This window comes from Gekko japonicus, unplaced genomic scaffold (genome assembly GCF_001447785.1).
Source record: "Gekko japonicus isolate JY-2015 unplaced genomic scaffold, Gekko_japonicus_V1.1 scaffold1587, whole genome shotgun sequence".
In the NCBI taxonomy this organism is placed as follows: Eukaryota; Metazoa; Chordata; class Lepidosauria; order Squamata; family Gekkonidae; genus Gekko; species Gekko japonicus.
The window spans coordinates 281,693-297,328 of NW_015171550.1; the positions used below are offsets into that span (position 1 = coordinate 281,693).

The following is a 15,636-nucleotide window of genomic DNA, read 5'->3' on the forward strand; positions in this document are numbered from 1 at the left end:
ATGAGTTCCTACTGCCCCAAAGTAATAAGAGAGACCTATCTATCTGAGCACCTTGAGGAAATCAATATACAAAGGTAGTGCTGTCTGCAGTGATCATTGTGAGTGAAGGAGAGAGACAAAGCACATACTCTCAGAATTATCAGTAGAAAGTCGTACCTGTTGCAGGGGTGATGCATTAAACTCTGTTGAAGTACTGCTTTCAGATCTGGATGCTAGATTATGTCTTATAAGCATCTTCATAATACAATGTGATATTGGTATCTTGAATCAATCTTGTTCCTGATTTCTTGATAGTGGCTCAGTGTTATGCTTTCTGCTTTCTACAGATCTTATCTTTGAACCTAATTTGGATTGTGTAATGGTTGAAAAGCTTATCTTTTTATTATTGCAGGAAGCTTCCAGAACACAATCCATAATCATTATGAAATAGATTTTGCTGCCACCCCCAATTTATGCCTTGATTTTTAACTGGCAAAGCTCAAGAGGATTAGTATCTAATCTACATGTTTGGAGAAAGCACACGGTATACTTCTCCTTGGAATGTAGTGATTTAACATGTAGTTAGGGAGTGTGTGGGGAATCTCATGTCTGAATGCTCCCCTTGTAGACCAAATGTTCCCCTACTCATAGAAAATTACCAATTTGGAGAGAGGGCAAGGCTCAAAATGAACTCCCCAGGGCACCTCGTTTTTGATTTATTCATTCGTGACCGTACGTTTACATTCACAAGAAGTGAGAATCCCATTATTTTTCTGAACGTGAAGGGAAGCCCTTGAATTCAAACTGCATGTTATGTTGCAAATCTGTGGTTGGATCTCCTGACATGGAACTGTAAAGCAGGGATCCCAAAACTTCCTGTGCCTGTGGGTGCATTTGAAATTCGGCTACAGGGGGATGGGGTGGGCACAACCAGATAATGGCTGCCATGGGAGACGTAGTCATGTACACACACACACACCCAGAGGAAGGTCAAATGCATGGGACGAGGGTAATCTAAATACACTGGGAAAGAAGAGTGAGAGAATAAAACCGAGGCCACAGTGGCAGATGCCACTGAAACAACATTATTTTAATCTGCATAGCCAAATGTGGCCCCACCCACTTTCTAAAAACACTTGTTGGGCATCACGCAAGGTGTTGGTGGGTGCCATGGCAGCCAGTTATCACGCTGGGTACCCCTGCTTTAAAGAGTGGCCATGGGGGAGGGGGTGTACCTGATTTCTATTAGAGCCTTGGTGCTAAGGGAAGGGAAGATTTAGTCTTTTTTCCCATGCTATTCTCAGACAGGATCCCTTCTCCGCTTCCCTGAGCTCTTCCCTGAGTAAGGGGGGAAAGTCACATCTTGTACTTCTTGTCGTTCCATAACTGGGCTAATAGCTGTTCAGTGGAGATTGTTTTACTCAGTTAAATGGCATTGAGGCCCCAATGTTGAGGCCCCAATCCAAATCCCTCGAACTTCTTTCTGAGGTTCAAAAAAATGGCAAAATATGATCATGGACCCCTGATTTATTCTGTAGAGTGGCTCTTGTGGGGGGGGGGTTAGTTAATTGCGGGACAGAGCCCAGCTGGACAAAGAAGAGTGTGTGTTGAGGGGAGTTTTCCTGCTGAGCATTCTAACCTGATACCAGTGCTCCAGGCAGAGTTTAGGAGGGGTCTGTACTTCAGTGATCAGGTAGGATTATAAGACAGAATTCTAATTGATTTTGTTCATTAAAGATTCAAGGAATGATGCTGAGAGGAGAGAGGACATCAGACGCAATAAGATGGCTAAGTTCCAACATCAATCAGTAATTCTATTTATCTAAATCATTCCCTCTAATTTGAGACAGATACTATTTTTATACTCTGTGGCTTTTATTCCAATTAGACTAGTACGTGTGTCTGGGGCATGTTTTCTTTGTCCTTGAACTGCACTCCTGGAGTTTTCATTTATCAGAATGCTTTTCTTTTGCACTTCTTAAAAGTATATTTGCTGTTGACGCTTCCTGTCCTCAGTTAGGCAATCACTTTCAGTATGCTTCAAGGATGTCCAACCAATGTTGAATGAAGAAATCTGTATACAAATAATTGCCAAAGCGTTTTTTAAAAGGTAGATAGAAATTCCCAGGCTTCAGTTTTGCTAATAGTGAGGACATGGTGCTAGTATTAAGTCTCGTGTGAGCCCCACAATCAGATAATGATTGTAGGTAATGAGTCTTCTGGGATTCTTTTTTCTGATTCTATATTGAACTTTGTCAGTTGGTAGCGGCAATAGCAATGGTGATACCACTAGTCTGTATGGAAGATACCACTAGTCTGTATGGAAGATGCTTGGTTCTGCAGGAATTTCTCTTACCTGTACACCAGGAATCCATTGGTACAATCTGGCTCCTTTCCTGTTATTTGTCTATAGTGATGGATGTAGCTCTGTTTATTTCAGGTGATGGTTATGAAATAGGCAGAGGGCTGAAAACCACAACTGGCCCCTCTTCTTTGACAATGGTGTCTCCTCAGAAATGTCTCTCCACTGTTTTATGCTTTCTTGGGAGAATAACAATACAGATTTGAAATTTCAAAATATCAGGAATATATCAGCTGTTTCATATCTATTAAACAAGTCAGCAAAATATTTGGAGATAGTTTTTATCTTACCTTTTGTTCTGGAAGCTCATGGTAACGCCTCATGGCTCTGCCCACCTCCATTTTATCCTGTGAGATGGCTAAGCATGGGATTGTGAGTGGTCCAGTGAGCATGATGGCTGAATGGAGATTTAAATACTGGTGATCCCAGCTCTGCACTGACTCCTTTGCTCCTACTGTACCTGACAGGGAAAAAAACACAAGGAAAATGAAATGTCTTGACCTGTAGGTCATAATGAAATTCTTGGATCTGTACCAGTGCCTGAGCAAAATCAAGTAATGTAATTCAGCAATCAAAACCATGTAGAGAATATAGCATATCTAAGAATAATTAAAACAGTTCCTGAAAAGTTGTCCTCATATTTCTAATGGACCTGTCATTGTTTGCAGTAAAAATTCCAGGTTTTTTGCTGTTTATACCAAAAGCCAAAATATTCATGCAGTAGAGAGAAAACTCTAACTTGTATATGAATGGCAGGTTCTCTCTATAATGGCTAAAGATTTTACTGAAAGCAAAGGAAATTAAACGTTTCCACATTCCAGTTAGGACTGGATTCTTTCCTTCTAATGGATTTTTGTTCTTTCCCAAATGGAAACGTGTGGTGTCCAACTGGCCAATGTAATCCTGATTGATTACTGAAGTATTCTATTATCATCTGGACATAATAGCTAAATATGGCTCCTGTATCCAAAATGATGGATATTTTATAAGTGGAAGTTTAGCTATGTAGATTTTGGGGGGGACGGGGGGACACTTCTATCCATTGATTCAAGGGATGAGCGTAAAACTCAGAGGTTCAGGTAGAAGTCTTGGGAGGTGCTCTTCATTCTTTTTTTTTGTTTTTGTTGATGATCTCACCCTTCTACAAGACATTCGCAGACAGTATTAGTTCAGCATTCTAAAGGAAAGTCTGAGGAGCTCAGACAAGGACAGCAGCCAGACTTCAGGAAATGAGTACATGGCAGATGGCCGAGCTGCAGAATACTTGATAGAGGTGCTTATATATGACCTCTGGCAATGAACTGAGTCAGATGATTTGTGCCTGTATCACGTTTCTGCATATATCGAGTGTACTTAAGTTTTCAAACATGAAATGCATTAGTACAAGGAAGTACCAAGGATGGAAGTATGTTATTATACATGCAAGCTAGGAAATTCCCTGCTTAGGATGGGCAGTAACTTTTGCTGGCCTTGTTTTGTACATGGATGGTTAAGAAAAACGCGTGGGGGAAGCATAACTGGCTGTCACCTTATCTCAACTGAAAAAGGGTGAATCCATCCTTGGGGAAGTGCAAACTGCTTCAGACTTACGAATGTCTTGTAAATATTCTGTGTAGGACCTGTGTCATTTCCATGGAGTAATTTCACGTTTCCTGAATGCAAGATACATAATGTTTGATGTTGGCTTCTCTGTGCCCAGTTATGGCTTGATTGCCTTCAGTCCTCCTGCTCAGATACCTCAGGTATCTTTTAAAGACCAGTGGACACGGCTGATGGGATTCCCAGGAAGAGGAGTTTGTGAGAGAGTTGCAACCAGATGTCAATAGATTCTCCTTGCCTTGTAACATCATGAGCAATATGGATCATATGGGACATCAGATTCTCAGTGTAGTCACTCCACAGGGACTGAAACATGGTCTTGGAACATCACTGTTGTCTGCACATAGTGGGTGGTTGCTACAGCATGTTTTCTATGTCAGTAAAATCTGTTGTGTATTAGAAATCGAAGCCGGGGGAGGGGCGCATTTGCCTTTTGATTACACAGAGCTTCAGATTCCACTGATCTCTTCTCTCCTTGAGTCTTTGTCTCTTCTCCATTTAAGTACAGAGCTGATAGTAACTAATCTGGAAGCAGGCACACCAGAGTTGCTTTTATACATTTTTGTTCATGCTTACATGTTAACAGGAACTAATAAAGGAGAGAAGGAAGCAGGGGAAAGCTGCCTCCAGAAATCCCTGACTCAAGTACTTTACTTCTTGAAAGTTTGGCCCAGATTGCTAGGTTGATCTGAGTGCTGCCAAGCAACACAAGATGGAGATTTCATTAAAACACTCATTAGCGGGGGTCTGCAGATCTTCCAATTTTGGGAAGTTACTGGAGTTAAACCATCCCTTGTAGAGGCAACATGCTCAGCTGACCTCTAAGGTTGCCTCCTTGTGATGAACAGGAAGTTCTGGAATTACTGCCATTTTACTACTACTTCCCAAAGCACCTTTCTATCAACGTGGCACACTTTTTACAGACACAGTGAAACATTATCTTGCCTTTGGAGGCAGCTAATTTTTATCCTTATTTTGGCTCACAAGTACCCTACATAAGATGCTGTTTTTTAAGTACAGAATTAGGAAAAGACTACAGGATTTGTTACCTTGTCCTTCACTTTATTATTGTGTGTTCCCTCCCATTGTTGCTAACCATAAAGCTTAAGTTCTTCTGGTATTATTTGATCAAAAATGCCATGAAGCCCTGTTGGTATTTGCACCGATGCAGCACCTCTGATGGTACTGAAGCCTGCTGGCATACATGTAAATGTTTTCAGGTTTAGAGATGAAGAAAAATGGATTATCAGTGAAAGAAATCAAATATAATTGAAGAATAGTTAATAGTGGTACTTAACCTATCACTAAAATCAGCCTCTGTGTCACAGTTATGGGTTGTAAGTAATGTAAAGACTGTTTAATCTATAAAGGTGACTCTGCAAATTATGGGCCAGTGAACAGGCAAATTGATTGGAAGTGCAGTAAAGAGCAGAGCTGCTAGATGTTGTATGTTTAGTGGAGAACAGCAGGTCCATTGTGGTCTTATCCTAGAACTTCTGGTTCAGTGAGCAGTTTTATTTCCCAGCTAGGTAGCTCTACACTTGGGCCCAATAACTTGAAGGCCTTGGGGGTTGCATTCTTACCTGCACTAGGGGACATTACTTGCAGGTACATAAGTCAGCACCCTGCAGCAATCATGCTATGGGATGTTAAGTCAGTTAGTATAATTGTACTTAAAAATAACTAAAACAACATCACTTTCCTGACCTTTGTGGTCTAGAAAAGGTTGTTTGGGGGGAAGTAATTTCCAAGATCCCATTCCAAGCAAGGAAAATCAAATTAAGTTGATCTCTTTGAGATCAACAATGAGCATAATGTTCCTTCCCTTATTTAATTTGTTAGTTGGTTAGTTTTATGCAAGTTGTCAACAAGAAAGTGTCTTGCTGCCTGCCATAAATGCAGCTTACAAATTCACTATCAGAGGCAATACCCTACTTTTGTTTTGCTGACTAAACTCAACCAATATATTTCTCTCGCCCTCCCGTACCTTTTCGGTGACTGATTTTCATTATACTTTTGCAATGTTTATCCTAGGTTAGTTGTCCTCTCCATTAAAGATCTCTATGTCCTGCTGTTCCAGGACGCTCTGGGCAGCTCCATGTTAAGAAAATTTACTTTCTTCCACATGAAGGCTGTTTTTCTTGTGCGAGACCTTTGTCTATCTCTGCCTAATTCATAGGGAGGCTTCCATGTAGCTAGTAGTAAACACAGCAGATGTCAAAAGGGTAAAATGTACTTTGTACACAAGCCCAGTCATTTCCAGCCATGCTGTTGTTCTAGCCCAGTGTGTATTCCTTCCGTTAATTAATTTTCCTTGTCTGGCCTAGTCTGCCAATGTGGTTGAATGATACGCTATTGCCAATGCTCCCTCTAAGCTGTGGAGTCTTGTGAGCAAAAATTCTACTTTGTGAGCTACTGGCATTAAAACTGTGAGTGAGCAATTTGGCTACTGCATAAATTAGTTTGCTTCTGGAGCCATCTTTCCTGAGCTGAGACAAAAATGTATGAGCTGGAGGCTAAAAAACTGAGCTGGCTCACACTGATTCAGCTTAGAGGGAACACTGGCTGTGCTCTTCATGTTTGCAAGTCCAGTGTCAGAGGCTGCTGATAGTGGTGTACCAATCATTAAGGGTTAAATTTGTACTTGCAAAACATGGAAAAATAAAAGCTGTCTTCTTTAATTTCTAAGGACCTTACATATTAAGAGGAAATACATTAAACAAGGAATATTTACTGCCTGTTAATTGCTTTGCTTAGGAGAACTGTGTGGAATGGAATTGTTGTGGCTAGAGAGACGACTGGCATCTTGGGGCCAGGTCCCCCAACTGACTGCCCAGGCCTCCTGACTTTTCACTGAGCTGGGTGGGGAGCACTGCTGCTGAGGAGGCCCACAGCCTTCCCACTCCAGTGCAAAAAAGGAAATAAAAGAGCATGGGTCAAACACAGCACCCAAGCAATGCTTAGAAGCCAGTCCTGGCTCTTTACACCCTGTCCGACTTTGGAGGTGCAGAACCCAGGAGCCAGCCACGCTGAGTTTGATGGGGACGTGCTATGCCCCAGGAAAGGGAGCTTTTGGGATCGCCTTGGATCTGATGTCACGATCTTCTCAACCTGGAGGTGGATGGGTGGGACTTACTGGGGAGTAAACATGTTTAGGGCTTCTGGGTGATTTTGCCTTCTCATTCCCACAAATAAATCGGGGGGGGGGGGGGAAGGGACAAAGTAAGCGGGGGGGGGGGGGAGAAGAGTTGAGTTGGCTGAATTTGGAAAAAAGGAACGAAAAAGAGCTGGGAAGAGCCCAGTCGCCAAGATCTTCCTCCAGCCCAGTCGCCAAGAATTTGGTGCAACTATTTTTTAAAGAGAGAGAGCATGTGCATGGTTGGTTGCAGGGAAGGGCAGGAACGGGACTGCTCGCTTGGGGTGTGTGGGGGGGTGTCCCCTGACTTATTTAAAGCCCCCCCCCAAAAAAAAACTTTACAGGCCCACCCCTGGCTGGGTCATGGTAGTTCATGCTTTGGCTTTAACCTACCCCCCCCCCCCCAAATTGCAGACCCATGAATAAGAACCCTGAATAAGGGTCTGAACTGCAGCAGAGTACCACCAGACTTCACTTTCAACTCTGAGTGGGTGGGTGGCTTTTGGGAATGAATTCTGATTTCACTAGCATCATTTAAAAGAATCACACAGTTAGCAGAGGACAAACAGCAAGATGCTTGAAGAACAGAGGTTCCATATTCTTCAAGCCTGGCCTCTTGATAGTTCCATCATATTTCATAAGGGGCTTGTCAGAATGAGACATGCCAGATGCTCGTGGTGATGGGGATGCCATTTGTGACAGGGGCACAGGAGAGGAGGAGCTTGATTCTCACTTTATGTCACCTTCCCAGAGCCTTTGAAAAGGAAGACTTAGCCACAGCAATCATATTTGTCACTCAGTCCTGTATCAAATGAAGCAATTAAGCATAAATCCCTATTTAACTTTCTGGAGAAATTTTTTTAGAGTTGCTCTGTAATATACGGGACAAGGGAATTATAGAACAACCTCCCCAGAGAGGTGCACCTGACCCCCCTCATTGTCGATCTTCAGGAGGCAAGTGAAGACAGTTTTATTTAGGACTGCCGTTGACGGATTTAGTTTTTTATTTATTGGTGGTCCTAACTGGAGTTTTTAAATTGTGACTTTTTATGGGATTTTATAATTGTTGTCTTTTATATTGGTTTTTTATTGTGTTTTTTTAAATAATTGCTTTATGAATGTTGTCAGGCCGCCTTGAGTTCTGCTAGGGAGAAAGGCAGCTAGTAAATGAAATAAATAAAATGTTCCTTCAGGCAGGGATGGCGTCAGAGGTTGTCACGGCTTCTAGAAGGGCCCGCTGCCAACCCTGACCAAGGTGGGGAAGAAGCCTTGCAGGAGAGAAGGGTGATGTCACAGTGGCTTCTGGGGCAGTCTCCCATTCAGGCTGGGAGGGGCATCTGGGGAGACAGACCCAAGGATTTCTTCAAACCCTGACCAGTGCATGACTGGGAGGGGGCACCCAGAGAAGGAGCCGGAGCAGGCAGCTTGCTCAGTGCTGCCCCCTCTGCTCTGGATGCATAGTTTTCTTTTTATATCTGCCAGTGGCGTCAGGATGGCCCTGGGGCAGTCTCCCATTTTCAGGAAGGTGGAGCACATAGAGAAGAAAGGGAGCACAACTTGGCACTCATACTACCTGCATCCGTGTAGATGCCGATGGGGCTTGAATTGGTGCAAAGGAGTTTCTGGGTGTGCTCTGTTCCCTCTTCCAAGAAGGGGTATAGGTGCATGAATGTGTGCAGAGGGAGACCTTTTTGCCTGGAGTCCCTTCAAACCAGTGTGGTGTAGTGGTTAAGAGTGTCAGGCTAGTATCTGGGAGACCTGGGTTCAAATTCCCACTCATGCCATGGAAGCTCACTGGGTGACATTGGGCCAGACACATACTCTCAGTCAATGCTCCCTCTAATCTGTGGAGTCTTGTGAGCAAAAATTCTGCCTTGTGAGCTACTGGCATTAAAGTTGTGAGTGGGCGATTTGGCTACTGCATAAATTAGTTTGCTCTGGATCAGTGTTCCCTCTAAGCTGAGTTAGTGTGAGCTAGCTCACATTCTTTTAGCCTCCAGCTCACACACTTTTGTCTTAGCCCAAGAAGGATGGCTCCAGAGCAAACTAATTTATGCAGCAGCCAAATTGTTTGCTCACAGTTCTTTAGCCTGCAGCTCACACATTTTAGCCTTAGCTCAGGAAGGAGGGCTCCAGAGGAAACTAATTTATGCAGCAGCCAAATTGTTTGCTCACAGCTTTAATGCCAGTAGCTCACAAAGTAGAATTTTTGCTCACAAGACTCCTAAGCTTAGAGGGAACATTGTGTGGCTAATAGCCTCTGCTCCATATGTTTAATTCCCTCTTGGATCTTTTCATGCTTGTAGCCACCACCACCTCCTGTGGCAGTGAATTCCATGTGTTAATCACTCTTTGGGTGAAGAAGTATTTCCTTTTATCTGTTCCAACCAGACTGCTCAGCAATTTCATTGAGTGCCCATGAGTTCTTGTATTGTGAGAAAGAGAGAAAAGTACTTCTTTCTCTACCTGCTCTATCCCATGCATAATCTTGTAAACCTTGATCATGTCACCTCTCAGCCGTCATTTCTCCAAGCTAAAGAGTCCCAAGCACTTTAACCTTTCTTCATAGGTCAAGTGTTCCAACCCTTTTATAATTCTAGTTGCCCTTTTCTGCACTTTTTCCAATGCTATAATATCCTTTTTGAGGTGTGGTGACCACTGTTCCCTCTAAACTTGAGCTAGTGTGAGCTAGCTCACAGGTTTTTTGCCTCCGGCTGACAGATTTTTATCTTAGCTCAGGAAGGAGGGCTCCAGAGCAAATCACTCACTCACAACTTTAATGCCAGTCACGCACAAAAGGAGAATTTTTGCTCACAAGACTCCACAGCTTAGAGGGAGCATTGCTTCCTGACCTAAGTCAAAATGAGTTTGAGAACCGGTTCCCTTCCGGAATCTATTTGCCATTTCATACACAAACGCTTCAGTCCCGTTTAGAAACCGGCACTGAAATGCACTGAAGCATTTTACCTGTCATTCACTTCCAAGTGGTCTCCAGTGTCCTCTCCTGGCTCTGATACGCTTTTTTCCCACGTTTTTTCGCCCGCGCGGGCGATCTCCGGCTATTTTTTTTTTTAAAAAAAGTTCGATTTATAGCGTTAAAGCGCTATAGCGCTATAACGGTATAACAGAATAGCATTATGTCAATCCCATTGGAATGCATGGAGTGTTTTGTTATACTGCTATAGCGCTATGAATCGACCGTTTTTTAAAAAAATTGATCACCCGCGCGGGAGGAAAACGGCGGGAAAACAAAGCGGTGCAAGTCTGAAATGCCAAACCGCTTCTGATCCGGCTCATTTCCGGTAGGGGCAAGCCCTGTGTGAAATGGCATTTCAAAACGGATGATTGCCGGCTTGAAACCGGGTGAAACTGGGTAATGTGAAATTCCCCACTGATTGAGCAGTTTCAGTCTTTCATTGGAGAGGAAAAAAAATAGCACTTGCTGTTTATGATTTCAGGTATTCCTTAGCAGAAAGATATTTTACACCTGATATTATTGAAAGTGTTTTTATTGACTGATTCATATATGTGTGACTTTTGGTAGCTCATTGGAAGTTCATCAAAGTTGGCGGGGGGAGGGGGAATCACTTCCCCAAAGTTTTACTGTGGGAGCTACAAAACAAAAGTTAAAGCTACTTTCTGAAATTCTGAACTTGTGTACAGATAATTTTGAAAAGTTGAGGAGTGCATAGACGTTTAAAGACGTTTTAAAGAGTCTCTTTACAAATCTTAGCTCTTAGTGAACAACCTGCAGAGTAAATAAGTGGATTTCTATAGAGGATAACTGCTTTGAATAGAGTTTAATTAAATGTTTTCTGTTTGTACAGTGCCATTTATGTTTGAAGGCTTTTTGATGAGCCATTGATGAAATAGCTCAGTTTGTAATTTTGTTCTTTGAATTTGCTGCTTGATACAGGTTCTGTTTCTCTGTCTTTCCCATCTCCATATTCTAATTCACCAGAGATCAGTGAGGCGTTCATGTTTTTATGATGGCAGATGAATCTTGCTCTGGAATTCTTCTCCCATAGCATTTTTATTTATGTGTGCTTCAAATTTTGACATGTTGTGAAGGCTTCCATTTTTAACCTGTTTTTTAAAAGGAATAGTTGTGGGTGTTCTTGAGCTAACATTTTATAGCTGCCTTCTCCAAAGAAAAATTGCCACCTGTTGTATGTAGATCAACTTGTGTTTTTTTCAAAACAAGATACTTAATTGCCATGATAATTTTAAAATATGAATTTTGAACCCAGGACATCAGACCACATCATTGTGACCTGTAGTTTCCTAAGGACTTTCCCCTTTTTTCCTAGAGGAACAGTGAATCTTAGGTCTCATTCCAGCCCACAGGATCAAATTCCCTCTTACACTGTAAGGGGAAGGGAGTTTCTGACATCAGCATTTGAGCAAGTGTGTGTTGGTGGGATATCATGGCGTAAACACAAGAAATAAAAGAAATAGATAAAACATCTACTGCAGAAGAGCCCTCTAAGGTTTAATTAAAACTTTGAGAGCTGACCCACAGTCTTCAGAAAATTTTTTTTTGCATGAACTGGGTTGAGAAAGATAACAATCTGCTTTCCAGTTTGTGAGGTATGCCCACACTATACCACTCTGAACTGAATCCAAACAAATATTTGTTTCTAATTGAAAAGAACATTCTACCCCAGTTTTTCTTATGGTTTTAGGGTAGCTAGCAGGACTAAAGAAAAACTCTTAGCCACATCCTGTATAATGTATGAGTGTGGGGGGGGGAGAGACTTTTGAGCTAAATTGGATCCCAGAATACAACCAGTCAGTGTACTGGGGTGGAGGATTATTTTGCTTTGTACAGCAGGCAGTGCAATAACCTCGGCTGACAGGCCTGCAGGACACTGAATTGATTGGAAAATAAGTTCTTGTTAAGGTCAAAAAACCTGCTCTGGTGGTAGGTTGGTTATTAAGAAGGGGTTGGGGAAGCAGGCAGTTAGTTGCAATATTCTCAGGAAAGGGTTAAAGTTTGTCATATTTTTCCAAGGCTCTTTCCTCCCATATCCTCCCTAGTAATTCAATCAAGGTGGCCTGCTTTCAGGCAATAATTCATTGTTACTGGAATGCTACAGCAAAGTGACAAGTGAAATAACGGCAGTAATAATACTAGCAGATTCTAATGTTGTTTCCACTGCTCATACTCCCATTGCATCATCCAGCCGCCCATGTTGCCTAATGCAATTTGAGTATTGTTAATCCAGTTTGAGTAGGAATGCTGTTCTGCTAAACAAGATAGCAGTGCATGTAGAAGCTGGACTACCACATTCCTTAGGGAGGGAGACACAGTATTTTTGTCTCTGTCCTTCATTTGTAATTTTTATAATATTTTATTTGCCCTTGATTTCCCAGGAGGGCAAATAATCTCATTGTGAATGACTCTGACGTCTTTGTGTTTTTCAGTTGCCTTTCTGTAGGAGGATTGCCCTCTCTATGACTGCTGTATGCTTTTCCTGAAATGATTTTGAAGGACCTTTTCAACTAAATCTGCTTTGTTTCCCCAGATAGCTGGCATCAAGAAAATGGGTTACATGGTGGTGATGCACCCACATAGAATCATCGAGTTGGAGGAGGTCATACATGCCCTCTAGTTCAACCCTCTGCTCAATGCACGATCAACCTAAAGCATCCCTGGCAAGCGTTCATCCAGCCACTGCTTGAACACTGCCAGTGAGGGGGAGCTCACCACCTCCCTAGGCAGCCAGTTCCACTGCTGAACTGCTCTTAGTGTAAAATATTTTTTTCCTTATATCGAGCTGGTATCTTTCTGCCAGTAATTTAAACCCATTATTGAGAGTCCTGTCCTCTGCATTCCTTGGGGTGATGGTGGAAAGTCTTCCACTCCATCAAGGCTCAATACTATATAATTTTCTTTACTTTTTACCACTCTTATCTCCCCCTCCCCAGGTGATACCCCCTAAAAGGTGCATTACTTCTGAATATGGAGAGCCTGTTTAAACTTCAGGACTCATAGACATTAGACCTGTTCTCTGTTTCAGTGGGCATCCTCAAGATATTGTAGGTCCCAAGACTATCTGGCAATATTATAGCAAAACATGGGGCTGGCATATCAGGACCAATTCTGCAAAAGCAGTTGTTCTGCCCCGGTTGTATGCTCGACTTCCCACTATTTGCTGCGCGGCTGCATTTTGACCTGCATCTCCCCCCGATTTCCCCTGTGTCTTCTTGATCCTTGTTTTTTAGGACCAAGAAGATGCAGGGGGAAATCGGGGAGATGCAGGTCAAAATGTGGCTGCGCAGCAAATAGTGAGAAATTGAGCAGTACAACCAGGGAAAATGGCAGACCGAGGGCGGAAGAACTGCTTTTGCAGAATCGGTCCTTGTCTATACACAGAAAGGGTGTTTGCTTGTATGTAAGCTTATGGTTAGTGCTTGGAAGCTTCCACTTTGTTTATAGTATTGCTTATTTTTATACACAGAAATGCCCTTCAAGATGTTATAGACCTGTGGCGGAAATGTTCAGCCTTACTTTTATGTAATGTGGAAGTGTCCTTGGTCTGCTAGCTTCAGTATTGGGATTAATTGGACTGCGCATACATGTAAGACTGTGATTGAGAGCCCCTCTGTCAGGAATCCCAACCTTGATGAGCCTCAGAATTTTGGGAAATTCTGAGAACAGATAGTGGGTACTGCAGCAAAGTATCTGCCATGGGGAAGGGGACTAATCACAAAATGGCTACCATGAAGGCCAGGTCCAGTCACAAAACACTGGAAGTTTCAGCAAAATGGTATGAATTCCTAGGACAATCGTCTTCTGGTGGTAGAGGCTGTGTTTTCCAAATGGGTGCTCCCTGCAGACACAAAGGGTATTGTACCCCCCGGGATCTTCAGAAGCTCCTTCTACTCTGTTGAATCAGATGAAAGCCAGGACTATCTCTTAGCTTTGGGGAAGAAGCAAATGGGTTCCAGGAAACACGCTGTGAACAACATGTGCTGACAGGCACCGTGTCGGGGATCACTGTTGCTTATCCTGTTGCCCTTGCTCCTGTTACATCAAAAGGCCACATTCTGTCGGTAGACTTTAAAAACTAGGGCAAGCACAGGGAAAGTTTGTAATATTTCATAAGGTCTCTCCAGGAGAAGCCTGTCTTTGAAGGCGCTCTCCCCCAGAGGTTAGCAATCTTTAAAGTGGGACAAAGCTGCCTTTGACTCCCCTTCTCCTCAGATGAGTGCTATCCCCTGGGTCTGTGTGTTGGTTTGGCCACTGGTCTGTGTAAATGCCGCATCTCCCCCCCCCCTTCATTCTTATCCAATTCCGTCTATTTTCCTCCTCCTTAAGACCAAAATGGAGCATTTTGCCCTGGGGTGTCTTCTGCCGGGTTAATTTCTGGATCTGATGAATTATGGGAGAGCTACAAACACCCTGTACCTTCCATTTATTCTGAAGTAGAGTTTTTTCTCCTTTTTACATTAATAGCCTAAGAAAAGAGCATCTCTGATAAACTGCTCCATGAATAGTATTTCTGTCCCATATATCCAGATGGTTTACCAAGGCAAAGCATTGTGCTCCCATTTTTGAAGGGAAGGGAGCTGGGAGTGTATCTATACCACTGTTTGTTTTAGGAATTGGTCCCCCTTGGATGCCACATCTGTACTGCTGCTGTTCACACACTGGGACCTTGGAGCCTCTTGCTTGTTCGCATGGCTAACAGGAATGCAAAGGCTGTGCAGCCTGCATTGCTCAGGAGAGTCTGTCCTGGGACAAAAGGTACAATTATTTCTCATGCACATACAGGCATGCAGGCATTTTTCAAAAATTTATAAACTAGATTGCCTACCTATGTAAAGGTTTGGTGTCTGGTGTTTCAAGGCAGGAGGGAAAAAAGAACAAAGGAAAGGAATTAGCCACCACCTAAAACATATCCCTCAAGGAAGCAAAATAGGGCTCTGTGGCTGTAGCAATGAAAAAAGGCAGTGAGTTGCTCTGACCGCCAGATACCAGAGTTAAAAATTCAGCTTTACTAAGTTAATTAATTAATTAATTGTCGTATAGCATTGTGTGTAGAATAGCCAAGAGATCCTGAGATTGTCTGGCAGCCACAACTTCTAGCTCCTAGCATTCTGCTAGTAGCAAGCTAGACTTCTTTTTAGGGGCTGAGAGTTCTGAAAGAACTGTGACTAGCCCAAGGTCACCCAGCTGGCTTCATGTGGAGGAGTGGGGAATTGAAACTGGTTCTCCAGATTAGAGTCCACTGCTCTTAACTACTACACCAAACTGGCTCTGCTTCACTAAGTATTCCCTTGGCAAGCCATTAAATGGCCCATCTACATAAAAATAACAGTGTCTGCCAGCCTTTGAAGTTGTTGGGTTGTTTTGTAGGAAAGAGTACACATTTTAAGTAATATAGTGATACATCAGTTTTACTACCACCATGAGTACCTATAAAGACCCCAAAGAATGCTGTCATGGTCTGTTCTGGTGAATTCTGATGGGAGCCAGTTAGAAGCTTCTGGGGTTTTTTTGCCAGTTGAAAATGTTTCCAAAGAAATCCAAGTGGAGCATTTGTAATGATCT

At 42.8% G+C, this 15,636-nt stretch overlaps 1 protein-coding gene across 1 annotated transcript in view; it reads left to right on the forward strand.

Annotated features, from left to right (window-relative positions):
- The window catches only part of IGSF3 (immunoglobulin superfamily member 3), a 171,543-nt gene that overhangs the window by 132,138 nt on the left and 23,769 nt on the right, over positions 1–15,636 (forward strand). The gene's annotated exons all lie outside the window — the stretch shown is intronic.